The sequence below is a fragment of the Diabrotica virgifera genome, chromosome 6 (genome assembly GCF_917563875.1).
Source record: "Diabrotica virgifera virgifera chromosome 6, PGI_DIABVI_V3a".
In the NCBI taxonomy this organism is placed as follows: Eukaryota; Metazoa; Arthropoda; class Insecta; order Coleoptera; family Chrysomelidae; genus Diabrotica; species Diabrotica virgifera.
The window spans coordinates 168,143,863-168,165,164 of NC_065448.1; the positions used below are offsets into that span (position 1 = coordinate 168,143,863).

The 21,302-nt window shown below is 35.3% G+C and overlaps 1 protein-coding gene across 1 annotated transcript in view; it reads left to right on the top strand.

The window, feature by feature from the left end:
• LOC114328361 (titin) overlaps positions 1-21,302 on the top strand; it is a 609,684-nt gene that overhangs the window by 153,668 nt on the left and 434,714 nt on the right. The gene's annotated exons all lie outside the window — the stretch shown is intronic.

The window sequence follows — 21,302 nt, forward strand, 5'->3', positions numbered from 1 at the left end:
TTTTATTTTTCTAATCTTTAGAGAGCGTCAATAAGTGTGTAAAGTTAAAATCTTGACTGAATTCCGCCGTTGCGTTAGCCGTCATTTTGATTTTAAACGGGGACCGTTTTTGCTCAATATCTCCGCCATTTTCAACTTCTCGGCAAAAAGTATGAGAACTAAAATTGTTGAAAATGTGATTTTCTATAATTTATTTTTTTACAATTTTTTTCGTGCGGTCGATATTTTCAGAGTTATGGGGGAAAATAATGACAATTATTATTATTAATAAATCAAAGCATTGGACCGAATTTAAAAATTTATAGACTAATGTATAGGGAATTGCAAGCGTTTTAAAACGATATCCTATCTGATACCCATGACCATTAAAAAATTTTGGGTTGATTCTTGCCCCGCAAAGTAAAATATTCGAAAATGCCGAAAAAATGTGCTTCTTTAATAAAAAATTGACCTGCCGCTGGGGATTTCAAAAATGTTATCGTACTTAGTTCCTGATAATACCTATGATTTGTTTTCGTCAGGACACCATGTATATTCCTCTTAATAGAATCGTTAATTTGATAAAACGCCCATTGCTACTATTAATAAGATTTGATATATTTTTCATACTTTTGTTGTATAACTATTAATGTCCTGCCATTGCCCGCTGATCTTTCTTTATTCCCAACATTAATATCACAAGAGAGTGATAAATTAATAATAGGTTTGTTCGTAGTACGATCCAATCGATCAGCAACCGTTGCCAACTATCAGACGCATGCGCAGTTAAAAGTTAGCGCTGCGCAGTTAACAGTTCGAGTTCGTAGACTACGAACGCGCTTGCGTCTGACGGTTGGCAACGGTTGCTGATCGTTTCTACGAACAATCCTAATAATGCCACAATTTTTCGAAAACTTGTTGCCTGGCAATAGTCACGAGAGCCCGGTGGGCTCGAGTGCCTATTCCCGAATGGAAACAAGTTTAAGAAAAAAATTGGAGAATTATTTTCTTATTTCTTCTTACTATCGTGTGATATTCACAGGTTATTTTTCGTACTTACATACAAAAGTCTTTGTATAAAAACATTCAGTGACAGTTATCCCAATTAATGTGACACATATTTTTCAACTTGTCAAAGTGAACAGCACAGTTTAGCAAATACTGAAACGAAGATATCAATAAAATATTAGTTAAAATTATTTATAAATACAGTTTTATTCGCAAAATAATCTTACCGAAGTAAACTCAAGCGTTTAAAATTGCTGATTTGTGTTTTCCTCGTGACAATTTGACATTAGATGCAGAACTAAAAGGTTATTATGGATAATTTTCTTAAATGTGACAGTTGTCAAAACTAGAAAACTCGTTGTAATTATACGCTGTGAGCTCGTACGTAGAGGGGATATTTAAAAATTCGCGAGCGCTAGTAGTGACAAGTCTGTAAACGTTTACTGGAAATTTGACATAAATGTCAAAGTGATTAATTTAAAATATACTTACGTTGTAAATACTGAATTTAAGTTTTTTAAATGTTCCGTAATATGTAATTATAAATTAATCTATTAATCGTAGCGCCATCTACACGATAATTGTGAAAGTATCCGAAGTAAGAAATTAATATTTCATCAATAGGACGTCAAAATGATTAGCAAAATCTTAAAAAAAATCGATTACAATTTAATTACTTTTTTGCGTTGTAAATATTAAGCGATAAAAATTACCGGTGAAAGTTGCATTACTAATCCGCTAGGAGCGACACCAGCGAAGCTCAGAGCGTATACAGAAACAATCTACCTAAAAATTATTCACACTATAATAATGTAAGTAGAAAAATCCCACTATAATAATAATCTGATTGGACGGAATTAAATAAGAGATGAAAAATCTTACCACACGAGTGAAAGTTAAAATCATTAAAAAATAACCGCTATTTTAAGCGCTCGATTGTACCTACTTCTGTAAGATTATTTCATGAATAAAACTGAATTTATAAATAATTTTAACTAATATTTTATTGATATATTTGTCTCAGTATTTGCTAAACTGTGCTGTTCACTTTGACAAGTTGAAAAATATGTGTCACATTAATTGGGATAAATGTCACTGAATGTTTTTATACAAAGACTTGAATTATTATGTAAGTATTAAAAAATAATCTGTTGAATATCACACGATAGTAAGAATAAATATTGCTCCAATTTTTTTCTTAAACTTGTTTCCAATCGGCAATAGCTACTCGAGCCCTCCGGGCTCTTGTGTCTATTGCCAGGCAACAAGTTTTCGAAACATTGTCACATTATTGTCAATTTATTCTCTTGTTAATAATGTTGAAAACATTTGTATAATTGGTCAGTTGTTCGCTTCCGTTTCCTTTTTTATTAGTCTCTGACAGGATAGCTACTTCTAAATTCCGATTTCTGAGTTCCTGCATGAATTCCTGCTGTTTATTTCTGATTCCCTATGTTCCATATTCCAAAATTCATAGTCCATTTTGCTGTTTTCGCCTACTGTAACTTCACCTACCGACTTAAAATTTATTTGTCCACCAGTAATCAAACAAAATTTATAAAATCACGAAAACACTATCTAACTCAGGGGTTCCCAAACTGTGGGGCGCGCCCCCCCTGGGGGGCGTGAGGACATATCAGGGAGGGCGCGAGACAAGTTGAACATTAAATTAAATTTAGTTAGCCGCTTGTTAAATTATGTCTGGTAACGCAGAGTAAGCAAAAGTTATCTCAAATACCTCTTTTTGACAACACTGTGAAACGCCGCATTGATGATATGACCGAGTACATACAAAACCAGGTAGTTTATGCAGTAAAATAATCGCCATTTTTTGATATTCAGCTAGACGAGAGTACTGACATAGCACAACGTTATCAGTTAATTGTTTATGTTTGGTATATTCAAAACGAAAGAATGAAAGACGAGCTACTCTTTTCTTCAGAGTTGGAGACTGGAGACCACGACAAAAGCTATTAATGTTAGATATGAAAGCAGTGTGAGGGTTTTTTGACAAACATGAACTCTCTTGGCATAAACTGATCAGTTTATGTACAGATGGAGCACCTGCAATGCTTGGTTTTCGTTCAGGCTATTTGCAATTAGTAATAGAGAAAAATGCTGATATGAATGGGATACATTGTTTTATACATCGACAAGCTTTGGCAGCAAAAACCCTTCCAAATGAACTTATGGCTGTCTTAAAGTTGTGTATTAAAGTAGTGAAGTACATAAAAAACAGTGCGTTGAATACTCGACTGTTTAAAACTCTTTGTGAAGATTTAGAAAGTGATCACAAAACACTGCTACTTCATACAGAAGTACGATGGCTATCAAAAGTAAACATGTTGGCAAGATTATTTGACCTTTGAGATGAAGTAATTACCTTGGAACATCAAAAGCAATATGAGCTAAACATGGCTTTCAAAAAACATTGTACCCAAGTAATTGGGTAATGGCTTATTTGTCAGATATCTTTGACTCGTTGAACAGCCTCAACCTAAAGCTGCAGGGTGGAGACTCAAATATAGTAGTTACTCATTGTGAAATATCAGCAAACTCCTGAAATTATTCAAATTTCTCTAAAGTAGAGCCAATCTCAGAAGAAACACGCTTCAAGGACATTTGTGAAGGATCAAGTTTGAAAATCCAAATATCAAACCATTTGGAGAGCTTAATTGAAGAGTTCCAGAAATACTTCCCAAACACTTATGACAATTTTATTTACAGAATGTCAACTGATCCATTCCATGTCAACATAGACTCCCTGCCTGAATCACTTCAAGAAGATGCTTTGCAAATAAATCCAAATGATTTTTTGCATGATTCGTCTGCCAAATACTTTGTTATAATTAATAATTATAATGGACAAACCTTCATTTTGGTTAAAATATTTCAAAGTGTATCTTAGTGTATCACGTGAAGCTCTTCATTTATATTTGCCTTTTTCAAGTAACTATTTGTGCGATTTTCAACACTTGTGGCAAAAAAAAACAAAGTATCGGAATGAACTTGATGTTGCTAATGACTTATGCTGTGCACTTACTAAAACTCGGCCACGAATAGGCATACTATAGTAAATAAAATGCAAGCACATCCTTCTCACTAACTAACCTAATATATTTTTCTTTTATTAATAATTTTTGTATTTTATGGAAACTGATATTGTTGTATCTTATGGCAGAATAAATAAGTGTTTTGTTTTCAAGCTAATACTTATTTGTTTTTGTTTTGTTCCTATTTAGGCCCATACAATTTATTGTAAAGGGGGGGGGGCGCGAGAAGCTTTCATTTCAACAAAAGGGGGCGTGGTACAAAAAAGTTTGGGAACCCCTGATCTAACTAATGAATTAATCAACACAATTTCATAATATCTTTCTCAAGGACGGCCAAAAATTTATATTGGTTCGGGAGGGCCTTAAAAAACTACAATTGACAGTTAAATAACAGCATGAAGTGTGATCAACTTTTTGATCAATATTGTTTAACATTATTTACCCGTATTATTTATTTTTTAAACAATTACTGCCTCTTTTATCTAGCTAGGATAAAAAACCCTTTATCCCTCATTATCCCAGTTTGTTTTATGAGTATACTGTGAATGTTTTAAATTCCCCAACACCTTTTTAATAGAAGGAGATTAAACGAAAACAAAACTAGGGCAATTTCTACTCAGGAAAGCACCATGCCGTGTAATGGAAAAACCGGCTTTTATATGACGTGGCTTTGAAAAAGGACCATACGTTATTCTCCTACTTTAATATAGAGCATAAAGCCATTTAAGCTAATACGATAATATTTATTTTAAAATATTTCATTCAGTTACAGTGAAATAGGGGCATTTGAGAATAATAATATAATAACAAAATAACGATTCTTTTTTCCTAATCGTAGTGAATGAGACAGTAGTAATGATAATAAATAATATTATAATGTGTTTTATAATAACGTAGTAATAAAATTGTAGAAGCAGGCAGTTTCATAGCAGGTCTATATTATTATTTACATGTATAACATTGAGATTTAAAAATATTTGTTGCGAATATGTAATGGTATCATTTCGGTATCTACTCTACATGTTTTTCAGTTGTTTGTTGTAAATTTATAAAACTGACCACGTATCTCCACCAATATCCAGGCCCGTCGAGAGGGGAGTACAGCCGGTACATTTTACCGGGGCCCGGCGATATAAGGGGCCCGGCGTCGACCAGACCAAAGACGTAATTTTTCCCGTTTTTTTTTTGACTCGTCACTTTATGTGCATAATGCATTTTGTTAATAATCAGCTATATTTAATATTACCTTTAACTCTGTTTTGAAATAAAGGGCATATTATTGAGGCGACTGATAATTTTGAGCCCGACGCAATATTTCGCTGTGAAATATTTAATATTGTCATAGATTGTATCATAAGCAACTTAACCATAAGATTTAATGAGGCAATTGAAATTCATTCGCTATTTGCCATTTTATGGACATTCTGAGATGAAGATAACACCAATATTAAGAAAAAAAAAATAAGACAAGAAATAAAAAAAATAAAGTGAGTTTTATAAAGAAGACGATAGAGTCTTCAGAGTCTCTATGGAGACGATAGAGATATACAAAGAGAATATTTGTAAATCTCAACTTTCTGCAATAGATTTACTTAATAAAATTTAACATCCCAAATTGGAATCATTATTTCCTAACGTCGTTATAGCGTCAAGAATATTTTGCACATTACCGGTGGTAGTCGCAAAAGGGAAAAGATCGTTTAGTTTTCTTTCTCGCATAACAAATACTATGAGATCTACAATGAAACAGGATCGCGTAACTGGCCTAGAAACTTTGTGCATTGAGAATGATTTGGTAAAATACTGCGATTTTTCGAAAATTTAGACATCTTTGCCAATCAAAAACCTCGAAAAGTAGGTACCGATATTGTAAATATTTTCACTACGTATTATAAAACTATAATCAAAAAAATAAAAGTTATATTTGAAATGTTTCTTATTATTTATTATTGATAATTTTATTTCCATAAAAATTGAACAATTTTTTGCGGGGGGCCCGCTTTTCACTTCTTACCGGGGCCCGCTCATCCCTTTCGGCGGCCCTGCCAATATCAGAACTGTTTGATTACTGGTATGCTTTTCAGGAACCAACAGGCGTCTTGACCAAGTATTATCATACATTAATTCCCTCCATAGTCATATTGAATTTACAATAGAAACCGAACAGAATCAATCCATAAATTTTCTATATGTATTTCAAAATTATCAAAATGGAAAACAAACATGAGTTCTACGTATTTCACAAACCTACCCATACTGACACTACTATACACAACAATACACAATTCATCAATCCCATCCTACACAGCATAAATTAGCAGCCTACCATAGCATGTTACATAGATTAACACAAATTCCCATGTCAAAAAATAACTTCGAGATAGAATTGAATATCATTAAGGCTATGGGTACATAATTCGCAAATATTTTACGTGTATCCCTACTTATTACTTATTCTGTCTTTACACGGCAAATTACGTGTAGTAAAATTCACACTGGTATTGATATGTAAACATTACTAGAATGCACGGTTATTAGACTTTATTACGGTTGTCTTGTCCGACGGTGGTGGGGAGACTTATATTTTTGACTTTACGTCACAAGAGTTTACATTCCCATATTTTTAAGTGATTTTCGATCATTGAATGTGTGTTATTGTGTATATATGTGTATTATTTGTGTTATTATGAAATAATTAGACAAATAGTACACATTTTACCTTATACCGGGTGGTGAATCGTAAAAAGGGCCATAGAAAACTCAATGTAAAATTCTGAATTGTTGAATTCCTGCTTCCCTAATTATTTTACATCAAAAGTCATGAGAGAATACTTGTAGAGAATTAAAATCTGTATTAAAATCAAAAGTTAAAATTGTTCTACGATTTAAATGCATTCCAAAATTTTGAAAAATATGATACATTTGCCACAATAGGTATGCGTGTAAAAGTAACGCCACACGTTACTATTTAACTGACAGTGCTCACACCATTGACTGAATAAAAAAATCTTTATTATTAATCCTTTCTCCGCAACTGAGGGTATCTTAACAAATGTATTGTTTTTAAACAATAGATGATAAAATAAAAATATTGGCAGTTCAAAAATGTGAACATTATTGCATTGTGTGTGGCCTAAGTTTGGGGTGAAAACTAAAATGTATTACATTTTTACAAAATTTTGGAATATGTTTAATTACGTAGACCAATTTTAACAGTTATTTCCAATACAGATTTCAATCCTCTACAAATAGTTTCTAATGTCTTTTGACGTACAATAATTATTAGGCAAGCTGGAATTCAACAGTTCAGAATTTTACATTGAGTTAATGCAAAATTTTTGAAAAATTTAAACTCAGAATGAAAGACTACATTATTACCGAGGGCTGAAAGTCCCTGAAAACTTCTATAATGTTTATTTTAATAAGTTACAGGGCTGAAAATAAAAGAGAAGTCTGAACCCATATTAAGCTGCACCCCCCACCATCGCGAATAAAGTTCGGACTAGGCAAAACATTTAGTGCTATTTATGTGCTAATTAGTTGCTCTATTCCGAATTTTGTTGCTCAAACCGTTTACCAGGAAATCGCGTTGAAAGTGGGGGGGTGCAGGTTAATGTAAAGCTGCACCCACCCACACCGAAAAAAGCTCAAACTTCTTGATTTTTTTTTGGTGATAGATTTAGTGCTATTTATGTGCTAATTAGTTGCTCTATTCCGAAATTTGTTGCTCAAACCGTTTACCAGGAAATCGCGTTGAAAGTGGGGGGGTGCAGGTTAATGGAAAGCTGCACCCACCCACACGGAAAAAAGCTTAAACTTCTTGATTTTTTTTGGTGATAAATTTAGTGCTATTTATGTGCTAATTAGTTGCTCTATTCCGAATTTGGTTGCTCAAACCGTTTACCAGGAAATCGCGTTGAAAGTGGGGGGTGCAGGTTAATGGCAAGCTGCACCCACCCACAACGAAAAAACCTCAAACTACTTGATTTTTTTTGGTGATAAATTTAGTGCTATTTATGTGCTAATTAGTTGCTCTATTCCGAATTTTGTTGCTCAAACCGTTTACCAGGAAATCGCGTTGAAAGTGGGGGGGTGCAGGTTAATGGCAAGCTGCACCCACCCACACCGAAAAAAGCTCAAACTTTTCGATTATTTTTGGTGATAAATTTAGTGCTATTTATGTGCTAATTAGTTGCTCTATTCCGAATTTTGTTGCTCAAACCGTTTACCAGGAAATCGCGTTCAAATTGGGGGGGGGGTCAAGCTTAATGGCAAACTGCACCCACCCACACCGAAAAAACTTCAAACTTATTGATTTTTTTTGGTGATAAATTTAGTGCTATTTATGTGCTAATTAGTTGTTCTAATCCGAATTTTGTTGCTCAAACCGTTGACCAAGAAATCGCGTTGAAAATGGGGGGTTCAAGTTAATGGCAAGTTGCACCCACCCACACCGCAAAAAGTTCAATCTTATTGATTTTTTTGTGGTGATAAATTTAGTGCTGTTTATGTGCTAATTATTTGCTCTAATCCGAATTTTGTTGCTCAAACTGTTGACCAAGAAATCGCGTTGAAAGTGGGGGGGGTGCAGGTTAATGGCAAGCTGCACCCACCCAAACCGAAAAAAGCTCAAACTGCTTGATTTTTTTGGTGAAGAATTTAGTGCCATTTATGTGCTAATTAGTTGCTCGATTCTGAATTTTGTTGCTCAAACCGTTGACTAGGAAATCGCGTTGAAAGTGGGGGGTGCAGGTTAATGGCAAGCCTGCATCCACCCACCCCGAAACAAGCTCAAACTTCTTGATTTTTTTTGGTGAAAAATTTAGTGCTATTTATGTGCTAATTAATTGCTCTATTCCGAATTTTGTTGCTCAAACAGTTGACCAGGAAATCGCGTTCAAATTGGGGGGGTCCAACTTAATGGCAAATTGCACCCACCCACACCGAAAAAAGTCCAAACTTATTGATTTTTTTTTGAGAAAAATTTAGTACTATTTATGTGCTAATTAGTTGCTCTAATCCGAATTTTGTTGCTCAAACCGTTGACCAGGAAATCGCGTTCAAATTGGGGGGTCCAGCTTAATGGCAAGCTGCACCCACCCACACCGAAAAGAGTTCATACTTATTGATTTTTTTTTGGTGATAAATTTAGTGCTATTTATGTGCTAATTAGTTGCTCTAATCCGAATTTTGTTGCTCAAACCGTTGACCAGGAAATCGCGTTGAAATTGGGGGGTGCAGTTTAATGGCAATCCTGACCCACCCACACCGAAACAAACTCAAACTTCTTGATTTTTTGGTGAAAAATTTAGTGCTATTTATTTGCTAATTAATTGCTCTATTCCGAATTTTGTTGCTCAAACCGTTGACTAGCAAATCGCGTCGAAAATGGGGGGGGGGGTGCAAGTTAATGGCAAGCCTGCATCCACCCACACCGAAACAAGCTCAAACTTCTTAATTTTTTTGGTGAAAAATTTAGTGCTATTTATGTGCTAATTAGTTGCTCTAATCTAAATTTTGTTGCTCAAACCGTTGACCAGGAAATCGCGTTCAAAGTGGGGCGGTGCCAGCTTCTCATTAGACGCACAACGAAACACTTGTATGTTCACTAAAACAATGAGAAATAAAATCAGATAGAAGTATAATTTGATGGTACGTGTTCCCTAAATTATTTTAGTACCAAATAATATGTACGAGTAACTTATTTATTTAACATAGAACAGAGACACATATGTATAGCGCGGAGCCAGGTCGGGTGGGATTAACTAATGCATTTGCAAGTTCTACGGTTAGCAACAAAATCGGATACCGATATATTTCGATAGTACGTATCATTATCATCATCATACAGCCCTTTTCGTTCACCGCTGAATATAGGCCTCCCTCATTTTTGTCCATTGTGCTCTATTTTGAGCACTTTGCATCCAATTTCTTGACATTTTCTTGAGTTCATCACTCCAACGAGTAGATGGTCTTCCTCTACTTCTTTTGTCTAATCTCGGCCTGCACTCTTCGTCCACTCCCCATCACTGATTCGGGCGACGTGTCCGGCCAAGTTCCATTTCAGGGTGGCAATTCGGGAAATTACATCGGTAACTCTTGTTCTTCGCCTTAAGTCTTCATTTCTAACTCGGTCACGAAGCGACATACTCAGCATTGACCTTTCCATTTTCCTCTGGGCTATTTGCAGCATTTTAGAAGCTGTGGCTGTCAATGTCAAAGTTTCGGCACCATAAGTAGTCATAGGCAACACAAATTGGTCAAATGTTTTACGTTTTAGAGAAATTGGTATGTCGCTTTTAAATAGGTCTTTGAGTTTTCCATAGGCTACCTATGGTAGGTTTATTCTTCTTCGTAGTTTGCATATTTGTTTGTCTCTTGTGATCTTTATTTCGTGTCCAAGCTATATGTATTTTTCCACTAGCTCTACTTCGTTTTCTCCAATATTGATATTTCCGCTAGGTACTAGGTTTGTCATGAATTTTGTTTTGGAGATGTTTATTTTGAGACACCTACACTGGCGTACACTAACTAAAGTTCATGTAGCATGGTACATATCTTCTTGAGGTTGTCAGAGAACAAAACTATGTCGTCTGCGAATTTCAAATTTGTTAATCTTCTACCGTCAATATTCAGGCCTCGCTCTTCCCAGTTAAGTTATTTACAAGCATATTCTAGTACTGCGGTAAAGAGTTTAGGCGATAAGTTATCGTCCTGTCGGACTCCTCTGCCGATTGGGATATGGTCCGTGTTTTTATGTAGTTTCACCGACATAGTTGCGTTCTTTTATGTATTGTAAATTAACCTTGTGTATCGGTAGTCAATGTGGCATGCTTGTAGTACTTCCAGAATTTTTGTCACATTCTACCGTGTCAAAGGCTTTATGGAAATCTACAAAAGCCAAAACGAGTGGTCGATTGTATTCGATAGTCTTTTCTATTACCGTTTTAATGCTCTGTGGGTGATCATTTGTTCCAAATTGGCTGGTAGAAATCAAGTTTTTTCTCAAGACGATTCGTTACTATTCTTGTAAGGAGTTTGTATAAGTGACTAAGAAGACTTATAGGTCTGTAATTTTCTAATTCATGGGGATCTCCTTTTTTGTACAATAGAATTACTTGAGCATTATGCCATTTGTCGGGTATATTGCTATCTAAAGGGCACATATTAAAAAGGTCTTTTATTTTCTTAAGAAGACAAGTGCCTCCGATGTTTATTGCATCAGTAATTACACAATCTTCGCCTGGAGATTTTTTATTCTTATCATTTCTTAGGGCTAGTTTACAATCTAGAAATATATGTTCCAGGGCAAAAAAGGTGGTTTTTGTATTTGTTTAAAAAAATTGTTTAAACAATTTCTGCCAAAAAATTCCGCCATATATCCTTCTTCTTCTTCTTAAAGTACCTATCCGTTTCGGATGTTGGCGATCATCATGGCTATCTTGACTTTGTTTACCGCAACGCGGAACAGTTCAGTGGTAGTGGTGTTATACCACTTTCGTAAATTTTGAAGCCAGGAAATGCGTCTTCTTCCCGGCCCTCTTTTACCATTTACCTTCCCTTGGAGAATCAGTTGGAGAAGGCCGTAACGTTCTTGATTTCTCATTACATGTCCTAGATATTCTAATTTTTTTGTTTTGATGGTTATGAGAATTTCACAGTCTTTCCGCATTCTACGCAGCACTTTTACATTATTAATTCGTTCAACCCAGGATATACGTAAGATGCGCCTATAACACCACATTTCGAAAGCTTCGATCCGATTCATAGATGCAACAGTTAGTGTCCACCTTCCATTCCGTAGAGCAGAACTGTGAATATGTAGCTTTTCAACAGACGGTATTTTGTTTTTAATGATATGTCTCGACTGTTGAAAATTGGTCTCATTCTAACGTATGCTGCTTTCGATTTTATTATTCGCTGTTTAATTTCTGTCGAGTGGTCCCATTGGCTATTTAAATTCGTACCCAGATATGTATATTGCTCAACTCTTTCGATATTCTGTTGGTTGACTGTAAGTTGAGCGTTTAATATTGGTTTTTTACTAATTGTCATAAATTTGGTCTTCTTCTGTTGCTGACTTCTGTTATACGATTTGTTAATATCTGTAAATCATTCAGATTATCGTCGAAAACTATGGTGTCATCTGCATATCTAATGTTATTCAACCATTCACCATTTATTAATACTCCCTTCGCACAACCGTCTAAAGCTTCTTTAAATATCCATTCAGAGTAAATATTGAATAGTAGTGGAGATAAAATACAGCCCTGTCGTACTCCTCGTTCTATTGCAATTTTATCAGTTAACTGGTCTTCTATTTTGATTTCTGCCGGTTGATTGTAATATTTGTTTCTGATAATCGGTACCCTTCAGATTTGTTTAAAGGGGACATTTTTTAATAGGAATCCACAAAGAAACCGAATCAGAAATGTTTTCAAACTCACCATATGGACTATATGGAGCGGTCTCACCATATGGACTATATACATACTTCCACATTTTGTAATAAACATACAAACTTTCACCAAGTAACCATCATGTTGATGTAAGATACGAATACGAGTGTGAATTATAAATTTCTAAAAAAAATACAAAATCTTTGTGGCTTGTGAATGTTTTAAAAATAAAACAATTGAATATTAGTCTTAAAGGTAGTGTTGAAGCGGCTGAAGTTTCATTCTTCGGTGAGGTATCTTACAGTCCGACCAGATTCACTTTGTATTTGAGATTTGGATGCGCATTGTTGTTGACTTTCGGATTTTCCAAATTTTGTGATTTTTATTTTGAAAACATCTCGTCAAGTAAAATACCTGCACGGTACCAAAATAAAATTCGGAAAATGTGGAAAACCCGAACGCCAAACATTAGTGCACATCCAAAATCTCAAATACACACTGAATCTGGCCCGACTGTACACTGGTGAGTGTTTTATAGAAATCACTAATATAGTTTTAAAATTTTTTATTACAAAATCTAATACAATATCTTACATTTATTAATTATTATATTAACAGAAATAAAATACATTTTGATATAGCACAAATTATTTGCGGTAAAACTCAAGCAAATCTATTAAATTTTTTCTACAGTCACTTGATAAAGAAGACTTTTTCGCTTGTCAATGGCAACGAAAAGTTAACGTTTACTGAGTACCGTCACTTTATAGCGCTAGCGCGTTAAAGTTTGATTACCGCGCGTCGTCCGTAGCAACCGTACAACCATACAATACTCGTACAATTTGAAAATTCAAATTGAATAGTTATTTATGTATTAAGAACGAAAAGTGATACATTATTCCTTGAGAGTAAGAGTTACCACTCGACCGTAGCGGAGAGCGGTAATTACTCGAAAGAAATAATGTCACTTTGCGCTTGTAATACATACAACATTTTTTCTACAATCACTTAATAAAATGAAACTATTTTTAAATCACTAACTTTATTGTAACTATTTTATATCTGTCGTTATATTGTCATAACATTAACTTTTATATCTTTCAGTTTGAATGTTCAATGTGATTGTATTGTATGGTTGTACGGTTGCTACGGACGACGAGCGTAAAATCAAACTACGCGCTAGAGCAGCGTTTCCCAAATGGTGGGTCGCGACCCGGTACCGGGCCACGAAAGCAAAATGCCGGGTCGCCTCGCCTCGCCGTTTCACATGAACATCTTCTTTTAGACTGCGAAGTGCGTTGACTATCAAAAGGGAATGTTTAAAGAAAACTTTTTTTGAATTAATTGAATAATTCAAGGAAGAAATTTCAATATTCTTAGAACAACATCCACCAACGGCTAGGGATGCAATATTTCAATTTAAAGACAGTTTTCATGATGCCAATCGGTTAATCAAGGTAGCGTATATTTGTTATATTTTTGACTTCTTCAAGAATTTAAATATGACATTACAAGGTAGCAATGTAGTACAAGAGAAGCTGGAAGCTGCAATAAAGTTTGCAAGTTTGCCATACATATTTAAAAACACCCTGTATCGATGAAAAATAAGGCGAGTTGTTAAATTATTACCTAACTTTTTTACTATCCAACATAAGCGAATGAATCGAAAAACAGAATGTTAAGAACACATGAGGCTATAGTTGGGTTTTAATTTCAGTATTTTATAAATGCAAGAATATTCCACAGGGTGTGGTGACTTTGAGAAAAAATTACTTTTTGATTGGTACACCCGGTATACAATAACAATGGACAGCCGGAGTGATGACGTAGAAGTGTCAATTTTTATTGACATATATCATGTCAGAGTTTTCCAAACAAACGTTGTTTAGTGTGGCAAATTTGTATTTTTTATTGTTTTTTTCAGTTTTTACAGAGAATATTTCCGTTTTTTGCAATATTTAAGTATTATTATAGTTACTACAACAATTTTAGAAGGTTGTGTAAATAATAAAGCATGACGTTTTATATAAATAAAAATAAAATGTATGTCTCGGTGAAGTAAGGTTACAATTTATTTGTTTTTTATAAATTTTATATTTTATATTTTATTTTATTTTTTTAGATTGAATACTAATTAAAAAGTCTTGATATTCGGTAAAACCTTACTTTTCAACGTGTTTACAATCTTTGTTTGCAAGTGATCATCATAACACTGAATATAGCCGCAGTTGGCTGTGACGTCACACTCGGGTCGTCTATTTACCTGTCTAGCAACAATATTATTAAACGAAAATGTTCAAAAATATATCGAAATATATATCGGCAAAAGTATATCGGCAAGAAACCAGATCGGACATAGATCTTCAAAACTATATGGTCGCCAAAAAGGAAGCGAAAGTAGCAGTAGCAAAAGCTAAAGCAGAAGCGTATTCAAACCTATACGATCAACTTGATACCAGGGAAGGCGAAACGAAGATATATAAAATAGCCAAACAGAGAGCAAAGAAAGCAAAAGATTTTAATCAGATTAGATGTATCCGAGATGAAAATAATAAAATACTAGTTCACGAAAGGGATGTCAAAAAGAGATGGAGAAAGTACTTTGACAGCTTATTAAATGAAGAATTTGACAGACAGCCTGTAGAGTCAACGGAGACAGTAGCAGCAATGGTCACCAAAATAACCAATGAGGAAGTGGCTCAAGCGCTTCAAAAAATAAAGAAAGGAAAAGCGGTAGGACCAGATGATATTCCTGGGGAAGTATGGAGAGCATTGGGAGAGACAGGAACAAGGTGGCTAGCAGGTCTATTTAATAGAATTATGGAAGTTGGACAAATGCCAGACGAATGGAGAAGCAGTATACTGGTACCTGTTTACAAAAACAAGGGAGATATACAACAATGTACAAACTACAGGGCTATAAAACTGCTTAGCCACACCATGAAAATATGGGAAAGAGTAATTGATAGACGGATACGTGAAGAGACCGAAATATCCGAGAATCAATTTGGCTTTATGCAGGGTAGATCAACAACAGATGCAATTTTCACTATAAGGCAGTTGATGGAAAAATACAGGAGTAAAGAAACAAACGCTCATATGGTATTCATTGATCTTGAGAAAGCATATGATAGAGTTCCTCGAGAGATTCTGTGGTGGGCACTCAATAAGAAAGGAGTCCCTGGTGAATATGTAAAGATTGTGAGGGATATGTATGAGGGAGTAACGACTAGTGTTAGGACAGGTGTGGGAGAGACTGATAAATTTCATGTGAAAGTAGGATTGCATCAAGGTTCTGTGCTTAGTCCGTATTTATTCTCATTAGTTTTGGACCAGATAACAGCGAAAATACAGGGTAACATTCCATGGTGCTTAATGTATGCTGATGATGTCGTGTTAGTAGGAAATAGTGAAAGAGACTTAGAACAAAAACTGGAACAGTGGAGACAAGCTCTGGAGGAAAAAGGTTTAAAACTTAGTAGGACAAAAACAGAGTATTTGGAATGTTCATTTAAAGATGGAGCTACTACAAATAAAATGGTATCTTTGGATGGTGAAATGATTGTAAAAACCAATAGTTTTAAGTACCTAGGATCGGTATTACAGAGTAATGGAGAAATAGATGGAGATGCATGCAGTAGAATTAGGGCTGGATGGATGAAGTGGAAAGAAGCGAGTGGTGTGTTGTGTGACAGAAAAATTCCAATGAAGCTGAAGGGAAAATTCTATAAAACAGCCATAAGACCAGCTATGATGTACGGAACTGAATGTTGGGCAGTGAAAAAGAAAGAGGAACAGCGAATGCATGTGGCGGAAATGAGAATGCTTAGATGGATGAGTGGAGTGACAAAGAAGGATAAAATTAGAAATGAGTATATTAGGGGAAGTCTAGGTGTGGCACCAATTGATGCCAAAATGAGAGAGCATAGGTTAAGATGGTTTGGTCATGTTCAACGTCGAGACGTTAACCACCCAATACGAAGAATAGCTGAAGTGCAGATTCCTGGAAGGAGTAGGAGAGGAAGACCAAAGAAGACCTGGGGGGAGACGATAAGGCAGGACATGTTGGTAAAGGGGATTAACATTGATATGGCCCAAGATAGAATTGTGTGGAGAAATGCAATTAGGGAAGCCGACCCCGCATAGGGATAAGGCAAAGAGAATGATGAGAGAATTATTGCATGACATTTTAGTTAAATCTAACAGTTGTCAGAATCGTAATAAGCCAAATATGAAAAGGTTATTGCAATATAACCCTTTTATTTCCAATTTGGTATAAAAACAAATCAATCGTGTTTATTGCATTTATAAAAAGGTATATTCTTTGATTTGTATAGTCGTACAAATTGTACAGATCATGTATGTAACGACTAGTGTTAGGACAGGCGTGGGAGAGACTGATAAATTTCATGTGAAAGTAGGATTGCACCAAGGCTCTGTGCTTAGTCCGTATTTATTCTCATTAGTTTTGGACCAGATAACAGCGAAACTACAGGGTAACATTCCATGGTGCTTAATGTATGCTGATGATGTCGTGTTAGTAGGAAATAGTGAAGAGAACAAAAACTGGAACAGTGGAGACAAGCTCTGGAGGAAAAAGGTTTAAAACTTAGTAGGACAAAAACAGAGTATTTGGAACGTTCATTTAAAGATGGAGCTACTACAAATAAAATGGTATCTTTGGATGGTGAAATGATTGTGAAAAGCAATAGTTTTAAGTACCTAGGATCGGTATTACAGAGTAATGGAGAAATAGATGGAGATGCATGCAGTAGAATTAGGGCTGGATGGAGGAAGTGGAAAGAAGCGAGTGGTGTGTTGTGTGACAGAAAAATTCCAATAAAGCTGAAGGGAAAATTCTATAAAACAGCCATAAGACCGGCTATGATGTACGGAACTGAATGTTGGGCAGTGAAAAAGAAATGCATGTGGCGGAAATGAGAATGCTTAGATGGATGAGTGGAGTGACAAAGAAGGATAAAATTAGAAATGAGTATATTAGGGGAAGTCTAGGTGTGGCACCAATTGATGCCAAAATGAGAGAGCATAGGTTAAGATGGTTTGGTCATGTTCAACGTCGAGACGTTAATCACCCAATACGAAGAATAGCTGAAGTGCAGATTCCTGGAAGGAGTAGGAGAGGAAGACCAAAGAAGACCTGGGGGGAGGCGATAAGGCAGGACATGTTGGTAAAGGGGATTAACATTGATATGACCCAAGATAGAATTGTGTGGAGAAAGGCAATTAGGGAAGCCGACCCCGCATAGGGATAAGGCAAAGAGAATGATGATGATGTTCAAAAATATATCGAAAACAGGTTTAGGAAATATGAGACATAAAAACTGACCAATTTTTAAGGTGATACGTTAATTTCTTGGAGAAATGTAGATATACATAAATACAATAAAGATAAAGAACAGATTATACGAACATACATAATATACCCGAACAATACATACTGTTTCAAATATTCAAAGATAAAGCGATTACAAAAATTGCAATTCGGCATTCTTCACTATACATTATACAATAACTCACACACAGCCAACGGAATTGACAATGAGAGATACCTTGAAAACAATAAAGCTCTGTTGTTATGGGGCAGAGAATAGATAATAGGTAAATATGATTTATATAGGTATATATAAAGAATCCACTACACCAAAATGTTGATATCCAAACAACATACACTGTTTCAAAGCGTTTTAATAGTGAAATACCTGTAGAATATTTAGTTCAATCTTTGCAAATGGAATTTTGTTTCGACATGCCGCGATGGGGCCCTTGAATGTCGGGGGCCCCTTGAATGTCGGGGGCCCCGTATAATTGATACGGCTGATACGACGGTAGCTACGCCCCTGGCGTTAAGTAACAATGTATTTTAAATGGGATTTACTTTTTCGCACTGTTTGTAACTTTCGAGTTGTCATGGTGACAATCCTTAATTTTCGCGTTGTCATGGTGATGACAATATGAGCAATGAATTATAACAAGAGTTTTGACAGTTTTGTGGTTTGAAAGTAGTTGTAATTTTTAAATTTCAAAGTTCTAAAAATTGTAGAATAGAAGAGCTACAGCTTTTTTTATTTGTTTATCGTAGATAAAATATTGTATGAAACTGTGCGTGAAGTACTTTTTGCGAACTCGCTCCGTTGTCGCTCGTGCTCTAAAAATCGCGTGCGATCGCAAAAAGCATACTTCATGAACTGTTTCATTAATAACTATTTTAGCACTCCATTGGAGCGTTAAAAATGCTACTTTATAGCACTAGTGCTTTAAAGTTTTTAAGGCACTGCAGTTAAAAGTGAATTGTCAAATTGTGAAAAGACAAAATATTTATATTTCATTTACTAACATTAATATTAGTAGTAAAACTTGCACAATTTGAAAACGGTGGTTTAAAAGGTTTTTTAAAATTTAATTTAAACTCTATTATTGCATTTTTAACACGTTTGTAGAAAAAACAAGTTTATATGACGGTATAATATCTTCGCTAAGAATTTTTAGATATTCCCCTCGAGTGTAGACAACCAGTTCTATCTTTTACGGGTGATAGGTTTCATGGTTTCAGCAAATAACAAAAATATTGTATTTTATATATTTATAACGTTTGTAGAAAAAATATTGTATGATATACGTGTTAAAAAGTACATTTTTAAGGCACTCATGTGAATTTCAGAATTCGCTTCCCTCACTCCGACTAAATATATTCTTTATATGCAAAAAATTTGAATGAATTTTGAATTAATTCGTTTTCAAGTAAGTACATTTATCAGCAATAGTCGTAACGTAATTGTTGTAAACCATAGTTTTATTACTAATTAGCTAATTAGCACATAAATGACACTAAATTCTTCACCAAAAAAATCAAGCAGTTTGAGCTTTTTTCGGTTTGGGTGGGTGCAGCTTGCCATTAACCTGCACCCCCCCATTTTCAACGCGATTTCTTGGTCAACGATTTGAGCAACAAAATTCGGGTTAGAGCAACTAATTAGCACATAAATAGCACTAAATTTATCACCACAAAAAAATCAATAAGATTGAACTTTTTTCGGTGTGGGTGGGTGCAGCTTGCCATTAAGCTGGACGCCCCCATTTTGACCGAGATTTCCTGGTCAACGGTTTGAGCAACAAAATTCGGAGTAGAGCAACTAATTAGCACATAAACAGCACTAAATTTTTCATCAAAAAAATCAAGAAATTTGAGCTTTTTTCGGTGTGAGTGGGTGCAGCTTGCCATCAAGCTGGACCCCCCACTTTGAACGCGATTTCCTGGTCAACGGTTTGAGCAACAAAATTCGGAATAGAGCAACTAATTGGCACATAAATAGCACTAAATTTATCATATTTAAAATCAAGAAATTTGAGCTTTTTTCGGTGTGGGTGGGTGCAGCTTGCCATTAACCTGCACCCCCCACTTTCAACGCGATTTCCTGGTAAATGGTTAGAGCAACAAATTTCGGAAGAGAGCAACTAATTAGCACATAAATAGCACTAAATTTTTCACCAAAAAAATCAAGAAGTTTGAGCTTTCTTCGGTGTGAGTGAGTGCAGCTTGCCATTAACTTGCACCCCCCATTTTCAACGCGATTTCTTGGTCAACGGTTTGAGCAACAAAATTCGAATTAGAGCAACTAATTAGTACATAAATAGCACTAAATCACTAAATTTTTCACCAAAAAAATCAAGAAGTTTGAGCTTTTTTCGGTGTGAGTGGGTGCAGCTTGCCATTAAGCTGGACCCCCCACTTTGAACGCGATATCCTGGTAAACGGTTTGAGCAACAAAATTCGAAATAGAGCAAGTAATTAGCACATAAATAGCACTAAATTTTTCACCAAAAAAGTCAAGAAGTTTGAGCTTTTTTCGGTGTGGGTGGGTGCAACTTGCCATTAACTTGCACCGCCCCAATTTCAACGCGATTTCTTGGTCAACGGTTTGAGCAACAAAATTCGAATTGTAGCAACTAATTATCACATAAATAGCACTAAATTTATCACCAAAAAAAATCAATAAGTTTGAACTTTTTTCGGTGTGAGCGGGTGCAGCTTGCCATTAAGCTGGACCTCCCCACTTTGAATGCGATTTCCTGGTCAACTGTTTGAGCAACAAAATTCGGAATAGAGCAACTAATTAGCACATAAGTAGCACTAAATTTTCACCAAAAAAATCAAGAAGTTTGAGCTTTTTTCGGTGTGGGTGGGTGCAACTTGCCATTAACTTGCACCCTCCACTTTCAACGCGATTTCTTGGTCAACGGTTTGAGCAACAAAATTCGGATTAGAGCAACTAATTAGCATATAAATAGCACTAAATTTATTACCAAAAAAATCAATAAGTTTGAAGTTTTTTCGGTGTGGGTGGGTGCAGTTTGCCATTAAGCTTGACCCCCCAATTTGAACGCGATTTCCTGGTAAACGGTTTGAGCAACAAAATTCGGAATAGAGCAACTAATTAGCACATAAACAGCACTAAATTTTTCATAAAAAAAATCAAGAAATTTGAGCTTTTTTCGGTGTGAGTGGGTGCAGCTTGCCATTAAGCTGGACCCCCACTTTGAACGCGATTTCCTGGTCAACGGTTTGAGCAACAACATTCGGAATAGAGCAACTAATTAGCACATAAATAGCACTAAATTTATCACCAAAAAAATCAAAAAGTTTTAGCTTTTTTCGTTGTGGGTGGGTGCAGCTTGCCATTAACCTGCACCCCCCCAATTTCAACGCGATTTCCTGGTAAACCGTTTGAGCAACAAAATTCGGAATAGAGCAACTAATTAGCACATAAATAGCACTAAATTTATCACCAAAAAAAATCAAGAAGTTTGAGCTTTTTTCGGTGTGGGTGGGTGCAGCTTTACATTA